The sequence below is a fragment of the Sorex araneus genome, chromosome 3, assembly GCF_027595985.1.
Source record: "Sorex araneus isolate mSorAra2 chromosome 3, mSorAra2.pri, whole genome shotgun sequence".
Classification (NCBI taxonomy): Eukaryota; Metazoa; Chordata; class Mammalia; order Eulipotyphla; family Soricidae; genus Sorex; species Sorex araneus.
Genome location: NC_073304.1, coordinates 189,456,468 through 189,469,311, shown reverse-complemented (window position 1 = coordinate 189,469,311; position 12,844 = coordinate 189,456,468). Strand labels below are relative to the sequence as shown.

The following is a 12,844-nucleotide window of genomic DNA, read 5'->3' as shown; positions in this document are numbered from 1 at the left end:
GAGCAATAGCACAGCAAATAGCGCATTTGCCTTGCACACGGCTGACCCAGGTTGATTCTAGCATCCCATATGGTCCCCTGAGCACCGCCAGGGTACTTCCTGAGTGCAGAGCCAGGAGTAACCCCTGCGAATCGCCGAGTGTGACCCCCCCCCCAAAAAAAAAGATGTAGAATGTATGGTAATTGCTAGTTTATAAAACCTTCTAGTGAATATAGACATTAAGGTATTCCAAGTCATCACAAACCACTTATTAAGGTAGGGGGAAACCAATCATATAACAGCTCATCAAGAACAAAAAAGAGGATATTAAACAACACATTATTCCACATCATTTTCCCTATTGAAACATCTATCTGAATGATGATGTCTATACAAAATGTGGATGTTCTTATGCCACTAAAACACCTATATTTCAAAATGGTCAAAATGATAGATTTTATGACTACTGTACCACAACTTTTAATAAGGCTTTCTAATTCCTTACTCTCTTATGGTATAAAACCAAATTTTTTAGCCAAATTCTTCCAGTTAAATATAGCTCAAATCACAATCACAAGTCTCATCTTTTACTTCCCTCTAGATCACTGACACTCCAAATTCAATCAGGTTTTATGAATTATCTTACCCCTTCATACATTTCTTCCTCGTACTCTGGGTAAAACTCCTTAAACTCTTAGTTTTCTTCCACCTCTCTGAATACCACTTCTCAGTTTTAATGTGTCACTTCCCTTCCATCTGCCCTTCAAGCAGACTTCCAAAAATATTTTATCATTTGCCTTCTATTTGCTCAACACTCGATCTACCGCACTTGTTCAAATCAAAGGCTCTCAAATTCTGTCTTCTTTACAGGATGGACTACCAAATTTACTTCTCATGATTTTCAGAATCCGTCTCCCTCCCCAACAGCTGATCTATTACCAGGACTTCAATCTAAACTCATCCCCAAGACAAAACAAACACCAAGGCCATATAGTATACTGGTTAAAGTGCTTGCCTTGTCAAAGGGCCCCCTCACTTCCTCCTCCCCCCAAAAAAAACTTTCATTCTCCATCCCCACCTGTACTTCCATTGTACCTTTATTCCCCTGAAGTTACCCAAAATTTAGCAATCTCATTTTTACTAAGCTCCCTCTCTTCCTCACTTCTTATATTCAACTACCCTACTAATAGATACTCCTAATCCAAACGTTTCCTCCCACAATTAAGTCAACAAACTAATAACAGACTTATCCTTATTAGACATTTTAGTCATTAACACAGTAGTTATGGTCCTCTCTAATCTGATTTCAAAATAAGTCTTTCCAAAATATGTCTCTTACGTCCTCTCTACTCTTGAACACACACGAACAGTGGTTTTCACACTGACAACTACTATACTACACTCTATTTACTCAGGTCAATCTTCTGTCCTCAAACAGCATTCTTATTTCAGTTAGTCCTTTACCTCCACTTTCTGAAAACCAACCAAATCTTAAATGTCAAATCCTTAAAAACCTTCTCGAGTCAGGGATAAAAATTCACTATAACACCTGTGCTCCAGGTCACTTTATACTGCCAAATTAACATTCTGACTATGTAAGTTATTATGTCCTTCCAACTCATTCTAGATAGCTATTGGGAGTCACTTATTTGGGGATGGGAGATTTAAAAGCTCACTGACTACAACATATAAAAAGTTAAGTATAAACCCTATACTTTATACTTTCTGTTTGTTTTCATACCACAGCAGGTTGTGTTCATGAGTCTTTCACAGTGATGGCTGGAAGACTATACAGTGCTCAAGATCAAACCTGGGTCTCCAGCATACAAAGCATGCTCACTAATTAGCCCTTGGAGCTATCTCCCTAAGCCTTTTAAATAAATACCATGGTGTTGAAATGATAATACAGGGGTTAAGGTGCTTGCCTTGTATGCAGTCAATACAGCTCAGTCCCTGGTGCCAAGGGTTATCTCTGAGCACAAAGCCAGGAATAAACATTAACACTGACTCCCATTCCCCCCAAAACTAAAGAAACATGCTAAAAATTTATTATATATAGCACTGTGATTTAAAAGAATATTCACTAAGGGCTGGGGAGATCATTCAAAAGGATGGAGCACATGATTTATATGTGTGAGCCCCATCTGATCCCTGGGCACCACGGGGAGGGACCAGTACCAAGTTGAGAGCAGTACTGAGCAATGCCAGGTGTGGTCCACAACAATTTACTGTAGGTTTCAAAATAGTTTCAATTCTTTTTTTTTTTTTTTTGGCTTTTTGGGTCACACCTGGCGATGCACAGGGGTTACTCCTGGCTCTGCACTCAGAAATTACCCCTGGCGGTGCTCAGGGGACCATATGGGATGCTGGGAATCAAACCCAGGTCGGCCACGTGCAAGGCAAACGCCCTACCCAAAACAGTTTCAATTCTCACATCAGAACTCAGATTTAATAAGCAGTGCTAGTTATGTTATTCATAATACTGCTTGTCCAGGGGCTGGAGTGATAGCACAGCGGGTAGGGCATTTGCCTTGCACGCGGCCAAACCAGGTTCAATTCCCAGCATCCCATATGGTCCCCTGAGCACCACCAGGAGTGATTCCAGAGTGCAAAGCTAGGAGTAACCCCAAAGCATTGCTGGGTGTGGCCCAAAAAGCAAAAATAAATAAATAAATAAACTGCTTGTCCGCTAAAACCTGGAAAGAGCACATTTAGATTCTAACTGGTCTGGAGAGCAGTGCCTTCATTTCCAAGGATGGGCACTGAAGATTTCCTATTCTAGTTACACTACCAGGGAAACACCTGAAGCTAATAATATCTAATAGTCTTCTTAGCACATGCTGAGTCACATGGCTATTTTCTGACAGAAATGCATTGTGTAAATTAAAACAGCATTAATCACTGGTGAAGAGGTAATAACTACCCAATATTCACTGGCAGTTGAATGTGTATATAAATGTAAATGTACACATACACGCACAACAGAATGCTATTCAATTTTTTTTTCAATTTTAGGGGTCACGCTCAGGATGGGAGATGCTTGCTGAAAGTGGACTATAAATTGATAACTGATGGCCTCTCAATACCTCTATTGCAAACCACAGCACCCAAAGGAGAGAGAGAACAAAAGGGAATGGGGAAGTGGGGGGGAGGGATACTGGGATCATCGGTGGTGGAGAATGGGCACTGGTGGAAGGATGGTTACTAGAGCACTGTATGACTGAAAGACAAGCACGAAAATATGTAAATCTGTAACTGTACCTTCACAATGATTCACTAATAATAATAATAACAATTCTAGGGGTCAGGGAGATAGATCAAATATATGGAGCACTATCAAAGAATGTGGAAAGTAAAGGTTTGATGCCCAGCACAACAGGGTCCTCCTGAACACCAGGTATGCCCCACCACACACACACAAAAAACCCTTCTGATTCAGTCTCTAACATATTGATTATTGAACCTTAAAAACATACAAAGTGAAGCAAGTCAGACACAAAGGGCAAATCTGCATGATTGCATTTGCTGTTTTGTTTTGGGGTCACACCTAATAGTACACAGAGATTACAGCTTACTGGTGCTTGGAGGGAGGGATGTCACTCCTGATGGTGTTCAGGGAGGCATGAGGTGCTAGAACGCAAACAGGGAATCCAGCATGCACTCCACAACTCTCCAGCTAGGACTAAGAACAATAGTACAGTGGGCAGGGCTCTTTGTTTGCCCATAGCAGAACCGGTTCAATTCCCAGCATTCCATGTGGTCTCCCAAGCACCATCAGGAGTAGTTCTTGAGTGCAGACCCACAAGTAAGCCCTGAGCATTGCTGGGTGCACCCTAACCCCCAATAAAAAAAAAAAAATTACTTGGGGCCTGGAGCGATAGCACAGCGGGTAGGGCGTTTGCCTTGCACGCGACCGAGCCGGGTTCAAATCCCAGCATCCCATATGGTCCCCTGAGCACCGCCAGGGGTGATTCCTGAGTGCATGAGCCAGGAGTGACTCCTGTGCATCGCCATGTGTGACCCAAAAAGCAAAAAAAAAAAGACTTAATTCTCTGGCCCTATTTGATTCTTATGAAGTAATATGAGCAGTCAAATTCAAATAGGGAGTGCAGAGAGAAGTATTTACAAGGGTTGTTTAGAAGAAAAATGGAAAATAATTGCTTAATGGGTATAGTTTTTCAGCTTGGGATGATAAAAGTTTTAGAAAGAGATAATATGATTGCAAAATAAGATTAATGTACTTAATATACATTGAAAATTATATAAAGGTAAGTTTTATATTATGTGTCTAACAAGTTTAAAACACAAATTAGGTAATTGTGGGACATGTAAAATAGAAGCCACGCATCTATTTCCAGATGTGTTTTGGGGAAGCATGCTGATACTCTTTTGCTTCTTTTTGGGTGTTTGGGGTCACATCCAGTGGTGCTCTAGTTCTATTCCCAGTCATGCTACAGGAATCATGAGGTGCCAGGGATCAAACACAGGCCTCGTGCACGCAAAGTAATATGCTGAATGTATTAAACTCTATCAGTGTAGGATAACATTGGTTTGTCCTTTCTGCCTTGCCACAGGGAGCTTAGGTTTATTGGGTTACTCCCATCACAGTGCTCCCTAGGCACACCCAATCCTGTGTTTATCTGTAACCTCTTTCTTTGTGCTCAGCTTCTCCAAGCAATCACTTTATCTCTTAATCAGATTCTGTTAACTTATAAATATTGCTTTTCTCTTCTCCTTCTGTCCTTAGCGTAATTAATTCAGAGCAATGTCTTTTTTGTATAGACACAGGAAGACAGTTAAAGCTATGCTTTTGTAACTTGGGAAGTTAAATTGACTCCAAATAATATTCACTCCTGGACATCTGTTCTCAAGTTAAACCTCAATTGCCCTTAGTTCCTAGCACCCCAAAAGCAGGGTCCTGACATGGGACTGGATGAACCCAGGGCAAGCTGTGAGCTACTCTGGCATTGAAATGGGCCAGGCCAAATGCCATATACTTAACTATAAGTTAAGAGTATGGTCATGGACAAATTCTATCATGATCCAAAAAGAAACAATTAGATTAGGACCCTGTTAGGGTTAGGAAAAATTAATCTGGCCTGAGCACTGTAGTCTGTGATCTATAGTGAGATGTCCCTAGGAGAGCCACTCTACAAGCTTAATGTATCTCTTATTGTGTCCACACAAAATGACTAATATTAAGTAGAATTCAGATGAATATTTAAATGGTTATTGGACTAAGGAAAGGAGAAAAAACCCTAGGTGGTATTTCACCCTTGAGGGGATCTCCTGGCTACAGGATCTCCTGGCTGCAGGAGATCAGGAAAGGCTTTCCATATGTTGATTGTGCTACCCATCTAGGTTTGGTTGCTACTACCAAGATGGTGACTTGTGAAGAGACCAGAGAGACCAGGATTGTGAGTGAGTCTGACCACAGAGAGACTAGCAAGGGGGACAGAAAAAGAATCCCGGAGAAGGAAAAGAGATTCGGGGAAGGAGAGTCAGGAGAATGAAGACGAAATTGGAATAAACTGCAATCTATACCAACCAGCCTGGCCCTTGTTTCCTCCTTCATTCACCCTTGGCATTGGCGTCCAAGTTTGGGAAGTAGTCTGAGACCACCAAACAAACACAGGTGGCGAAAGAGAGCCGAGGGCTTCTTATTCGTTTTATGAATACACATATCAGGGCTGAAAATACTTGAAGTGCTTTTAGTTTTACTTAAGCTCTTGATGTGGCCCACAACCAGAGAAGACATAATTAATAACTGACCATGGAACTCAAAATTTCTCAACACAGTACTCAGCAGCCACTGAAGCCAAACAAATATGAGACATTTGTCATCTCTGACCTAATATAAGTGACCTTTGAAAAGAAATCTGCTCTGCTCTCCCTATGTAGCAATCTGACTGTTTGCTATAGAGCTCCTCCTAGACAAACACCCATTTCAATCAAAGGAAGGTACAAGTAAGCCAATACTCTCATTCTCAATGTTAAAAAACAAAGTAAAAACCTATCCAACTGGATCATCAGACTTATGAAAGGATTATAAAATTCCATCATTTTTAGAGTGGGAACCTCAGAACCTAGACTAGAAAAATGATTATTCTTGTTCTCCTAGCTAACGGCCAGAACACTTGATAAATCTTGTTTTTAAAAAGCAACGCAAGGTGCTGGAGTGATAGCACAGCGGGCAGGGAGTTTGCCTTGCACACGGCAGACCCGGGTTCAATTCCCAGCATCCTATATGGTCCCCCGAACACCTCCAGGAGTAATTCCTTAGTGTATGAGCTAGGAGTAACCCCTGTGCATCGCCGGGTGTAACCCAAAAAGGAAAAAAAAAAAGCAACAACAACAAAAAAAGCTAGAAACATTTTCCAGGAAAAAAATATCTTGTGGGGCTGGAGTGATAGTACAGCAGGTAAAGGGTTTGCCTTGCACACAGCCAACCTGGGTTTGATCCCGGCATCCCATACCCATAACAATGCCAGGTGTAATTCCTGAGTGCAGAGCCAGGAGTAACCCCTGAGCACCATCAGGTGTGACCCAAAAAGTAAACAAACAAACAAACAAACATCTTGTTGGTACAGAGGATGAAACCCAGAGCCTCATAAGTGCAATGCTATGCACTCTACAGCCGAGCCGCATACACCCCCAACCATGCTCAGGGGCAACTGGATAGTACTTTGGGGAAGCCTGCAGTTCCAAACTCAGCACTGTGAATAGGCAAAGTATGTGTCTACCACTGAGCCACATTCTTGGCCCCACAAATTTGTTTGGGGGCTTAATCAGGGGTTACTCCAAGCAGGATTCTCAGGACCCATGAGGTTCAGAGGATTAGTTCAGAAACTCCTTCAAGCAAAACATATGTTCCAGCCCTCTAAGGTACCTCCCCAGCCCTGGCATACTAAGGTGTTTGTTTTTTTGTTTTTATTAAAGCAAATGAATGTTAGGACTTTATGCATACCACAAAGTGCTTCCCTATATTTTTTTTTTTTCTTTTTGGGTCACACCTGGCGATGCACAGGGGTTACTCCTGGCTCTGCACTCAGGAATTACCCCTGGCGGTGCTCAGGGGACCATATGGGATGCTGGGATTCGAACCCGGGTTGGCCGCGTGCAAGGCAAACGCCCTACCCGCTGTGCTATCACTCCAGCCCCCAGCTTCCCTATATTGGCTAATTTAATGGACAGAGTTAATGTCAGTAAGTATTTTTATTAACAAGAGAAGCAATAAAGCCTAAGATTTTGGTCAGAATTCACTACTCTGTGCTCTGACTACCAAAGGGTGGGGGTTGGGGGGTGGGGGAACTGAAAGATGCTGTCCAGTTTGTTTCTTTGGTTCTTTCCTATTTAATTCCTTTATCTCAATACCTACTGTCCTCTCCTCCTGCTTCAAAATAATTTGCTTCAGGTGAAAAAAAAAAAACCTATGAGACAACTCTAAATTTCTGTATTTGTTCAAATGAATAAAGGAAGTCTAACATCCAGTAAAAGTTTTCATTTTATTCAAATGCAAATTAAACAAAATTTTAAGATCTTTAAGAATTAACTTAGAAATTAATTTAAATGAGAAATTATGAGTTATGGTCCCTAACTGATGGGCTCTCATACATTAAAAATTACAATAAGGAATCAAAAGATAGTACAGGAGGTAAGGCACTTGTCCTATATGTGGCCATTTTGCCCATGGCCCTAATTTGATCCCTGCTATGGCAAATGGTTTTCTGAACACTTCCAGGGTTCAGTCAAGAGCATAGAGCCAACAGTAGCCCCTGAGCACTGCTGGATGTGGACAAAAAACTCCAAAAAGAAAAAAAGATAAAGACAATAGCAACAGAAGCATAACAAAAATGGAGTGTTGTTATATTAGAGTAACACACAAATGATTAGAAAATATTTAAGTAAGAGCCCTACTAACAGTGCTCCAAAAGACCATGCAGGAATAAAACTGAGGACTCTGGCCAGAGAGACAATACAGGGGCTAAGGCATTTTTCGTGCATGCAACCAGCTCAAATTAAATCCCAGAGTAGTGTCACATATGGTCCAAACTCTCCAACCCCTGCCCCCACCCTCAAAAAAGTGACTCGGGATTCCTGTATAGGACCCTAGTTCCCAGCAATACTCAGAGTAGTACCTTTCATGTACTCTACCCACTTCTCCAAAAAATGAAATTCTAAACTGTCAGGCTGTTTACTTCAGTGGTAGAGTACATACTTCAAATGCATATGGTCAAACTGAAGATGCAGCTCAGCTGGTAGAGCTTGTATACCTTGCATGTGGTGGACCTAAGTTTGGTTCTCAGTTATCTCCTCCCAAAAATTCTTAAATTTAAGAACTGATAAGGTAAATCCAGAGGATGTACATAGTAAGTGAAGACTACATTAATTAACACTGACATATGTATGTTACTAGACTGCTAAGAGAGTAAAACCAAGTAAGTTCTTGCTATAGGGAAGAATGTTTTCTTCTTTTTGTAAGTTATACAAGGTTACAGATGATAGCAAAACTCATGATCACTTGCAATATATATACACCAACTCATTATACCGTATACCTACAATTATGTTGTCAATAAAACTGAAAGGGAAAAAAAAAAGCTGAAAATGCTTCTATTAACTGAGCAATAATAATCCTTACATGGTGGCTTCAAATATTGCGGCAAGCAGACAGTTTTTAATACTTTCAAAGTTTTGATAATATGGGACAGTTACAACTTTTGAAAGATGAAATACTGTAAATTCATCTAACTCAATAAACAACTTTATTTTTAAAAGCTCTGCATCCTAAATCTGCAATCTATCTTCCAGTTCAGATGTCAGAATGAGCTTACACTATTTGTTCTTCCTCCTAATAAGTTAAATTTTTTTCTCATGAAATTTTAAAGTAACTTTTTCTTTATCAAAAAAAAAAAAAACTTTTTAAACACAAGGTAGATTGCCCATGGTTCTGAAAGATGAAAAACAGATGGAAAAACATGAACCAATTAAGCAGAATGGAGGGAGCAGAAGAGCAGAATACTCACAGAGGGGGCAGCAGCGAAGAAGGAAGCCTAATCTTCTGGGCAGAACCCCAGAGAGGCGTCAGTTCAGTGACCGTCGTACGAGGAAGGTCAGTAGTGAGAAGTGGGACTGAAAACAGCTGTCATAGCAAGAAGTCAACAGAGAATGTCTAAAGTTGATAAACCAAAAAATAAACACTATAAGCATGTTATTTAGAAACATGAAGTCCCAGGATACTTAAACTGAAAATCTCAATCATTTTCTCGGGGAGGGGGGAGGGAGCTGTTAATTAGTTTTTTTGCAAAATAATTACTTGATATATTTGGTTGTGTTTTGCTTGCTTCCTTTATTTCTTTCCCTTTTTTGGGGGGGTGGGGGGGGAGAACAACAGTGCTCCAAAGTGGTGCTCATGAGGCCATGGTCCCTCCAAGCAATTCTCAACCAACTGGCCAGCAGTTCAAAATAAGAGTCCTAGTATGTGATGCTGCTTGGTTTATATTGTTTGTTTGTTTGTTTGTTTGTTTGGGGGCCATACCCAACATTCAGGCTTACTCCTGGCTTTGCACTGAGGTATTTCCCCTAATGGTGTCAGGGTATCATATGGGATGCTGAAGATTGAACCCAGGTCAGCCTTATCCACAGTACTATGGCACCAGCCCAGCAATGCTGTTTGGGCCCTGTGATGCAGATATTTCTCAGACCACCATGGTGGTGCTAGGGGCTTCTAAGAATGTACCTGACAATGTTCTGGGTGTCATGCAGTATCAGGAATCAAAATGTGGTTGCATGCAACATATGCATCTTAACCCCTATACTATCTCTGGCCTAGAATACTCAATTTCTTAAAATTAAGGGTACCGGAGCTGGAGAGATAGTGCAGCAGGTAGGGCACTTGCCTTGCACAGTGCAAGCTGATCCAGGTTCAATCCCCTATATGATCCCCTGAATCCCACCAAGCACCTTTTATGGTCCCGAGTCCCACCAAGAGTGAGTAATCCCTAAGTATAAAGCCACATTTAAACCCTGAGCAGTTGAGCATGGTCTCAAACCAAGAACAAAAAAACCCAACGGTGTACATAGATTTTAAAGTTTTTATTTTCATTACTCTTATTTTAATAATGTTTAAGAATGTTTTACTTTCCCACAATAAAAAAGGCACTTTTTCATGTAGCAGAGTGTTTCAACTGTAAGTTGTGCAGTAATGAAAGAGATTCTGAGGAACAAAAGCAGCATTTTTCTTAATAAAATTAAAAATTTAAGATATTAAAATTGACACTTTGATTTTAGTTATAAATGAAGTATCTTTCTTTTTCAGTTTTTTTTTTTAATTATTTTTTGGTGGGGTGCACACTGGGCAGTGTTCAGGGCTTACTCCTGGCTCTGGCTCAGGGTTGCCAAGAATCAAAGCTATGATAGGCCGCATGCATGCATGCAAGGCAAGCCCCTCATCAGTGGATACAGCTCTAGTCCTAAATAAAGTTTCTTCCTACCCACCCCAATTTTTGTTTGTTTTTGAGCCACACCCAGAAATGTTTAGGGATTACTCCTTGGAGGTGCCTGGAAGTACATGTAAAATGCCTAAAATGCCAGGGATTGAGGATCGATCCCAGGTTAGTCACATCAAAGGCAAATGCCCTACCCTATGTACTATTGCTCCCGCCCCAATAAAGTATATAATTGTGTTATTTACACATCAGTCAGCGATCCTGAAAATCCTGTTCTCATCTGATGGTCTAAGGGTCCTTTGGAACTAACCAGAGATTTCAATCTTCTACTTGTTATCTCACTGACTTGAATAACTGTTTTGTCTGCCCCATCATCCTCCAACAATGCATGAATTCAGGGCTTTCGTGCTTGCTATACCCTCTGCAGAATTCCTTCATGTTTTTTGACTCTATTTTAAACCATAACAACCACACTCTTTTTAGGATGGGTGAGGTAGGGCTGGTCACACGTAGTGTTATTCAGTGGCTACTTCCAGCTTGATGCTCAGGACTGACAGGGTCACTCCAGGTGTTACTAAGGACAAGATCAACATCCCCCCACAAGCAATGTATCCACACTAATTCTCTTGAATTGTTCCTGGCCTACCCCCTCACTCTTAACCACAATTTTGTCTCCTTTCAATTTTACCACCCCCCAAACAACTCTACAACATTTTATTAATTTTGCTCCTCCATCCCCTGGACGGAGCGATAGCACAGCAGGTAGGGTGTTTTTGCCTTGCAGCAGCCAATCCGGGTTCGATTCCTCCGTCCCTCTCGGAAAGCCCGGCAAGCTACCGAGAGTATCCCGCCTACACAACAGAGCCTGGCAAGTTACCCGTGGCATACTCGATATGCCAAAAACAGTAACAAGTCTCACAATGGAGACCTTACTGGTGCCCGCTCAAGAAAACTCGATGAACAAAGGGACAACAGTGCTACAGTACAGTGCTCCATCCCTACTAGAAATCAAGTTCCAAAAGAGTATCGTATCGATTTTTATCTGTTTACTTATTTGGTTCCAACACCATAGTCTGGGACACAACAGTTCTCAATAAGTATACGTTAAAGTTCATGGACTGGTTTAAATATATATATCATCTTATAAAGAAGCCACATTACTGACCATCAAGCACAACACTTTGGAACCCTAAATTGCAGGAATTTAAATTATAAAGACAAACTATGATACAGATTCTAACATAGTAGAATCAGGCTAGTTACAATATTGGACATCTTGCTAAATAATTATTAAAATAATCCAATATCAACTTATTATTTTGTGTGGTTGTTGTACTGATAAAATCAATGGCTCACATATGCACATGCAATTCTCTACCAATGATTTACATTCCTGGTCTCTGTCATTTAAAGTGAAAGCCGAAGGGGCCAGAGAGATACAGTACAGAAGCTAAGGCACTTGCCTCACACTTGCATGTGGTTGTGGTGGCCATGACCCTGGTTTGATTCCCCTATACAGACACCCCTGAACACCATGAGGGTCGGTCCTGAGAACAGAGCCAAGAATAGCCACTGACTGTTGGTCCAACTGCCCCACCTCCCCTAAAAAAGTGACAGTCCAGGAGCTGAAGGGTTAATTTAACTAGCTAAACACTTACTATCATGAGTACTGCCAGGAGCAATGCCCAAGTAAAAAACTGAGAGTAGTTTTCAAGTACTGCTACGTGAGGCCCCAAAACAAAACAATTTCTAAAAAACAAAGTAAAAGTCCTGGTTTAGAATGAAAATAACCTTCTTGGAGCACATGCTTTGCATGCTAGAGGTGCAATTTGATCCCTGGCATCTTCTGCTTCCCCAATACTGCCAGAAATAATTTCCTAAGCACCTGAGCCCTGGTCACCTTTTTTAAAAAGTCAGGGGATAGACCAATAGCACACCGGGTAAGGCATTTGCCTTGCATGCGGCCACCGTGGGTTCGATTCCCAGCATCCTATATGGTCCCCTGAGCACCGCCACAAATAATTCCTGAGTGCAGAGCCAGGAGTAACCCCTGTGCATTGCCGGGTGTGACCCAAAAAGAAAAAAAAGAGAGAGAGGACTCTAAGCTCTAGACCTTATTATTATGACCTTTTGAATAATTATCATTTTTTTATAATTTTATTTATTTCATAATTTTATAATTTTATTGGGGCCCTTCGGAGGGGACGGGTTGCCTTTCCCTCCCCGCCCCAAGCAGAGCCTTGACAGTTGAAGACCTCCGGAACCCAGCCACAGCCATGCTCAAGGCCACTCTCCACAGGTTCGGACGGGCCTCACGCATGAAGGGACTGGCAGAGGAACCCAGGTGTGCGGGACCCAGGGCTGAGATCTCCATGCCTTTTCGAATTGGGACTGGGCCTTCTCCACCCAGACCCCCA

At 41.5% G+C, this 12,844-nt stretch overlaps 1 protein-coding gene across 2 annotated transcripts in view; it reads right to left on the bottom strand.

Moving 5' to 3' along the window:
• UBE2G1 (ubiquitin conjugating enzyme E2 G1) overlaps positions 1-12,844 on the bottom strand; it is a 98,158-nt gene that overhangs the window by 53,096 nt on the left and 32,218 nt on the right. The gene's annotated exons all lie outside the window — the stretch shown is intronic.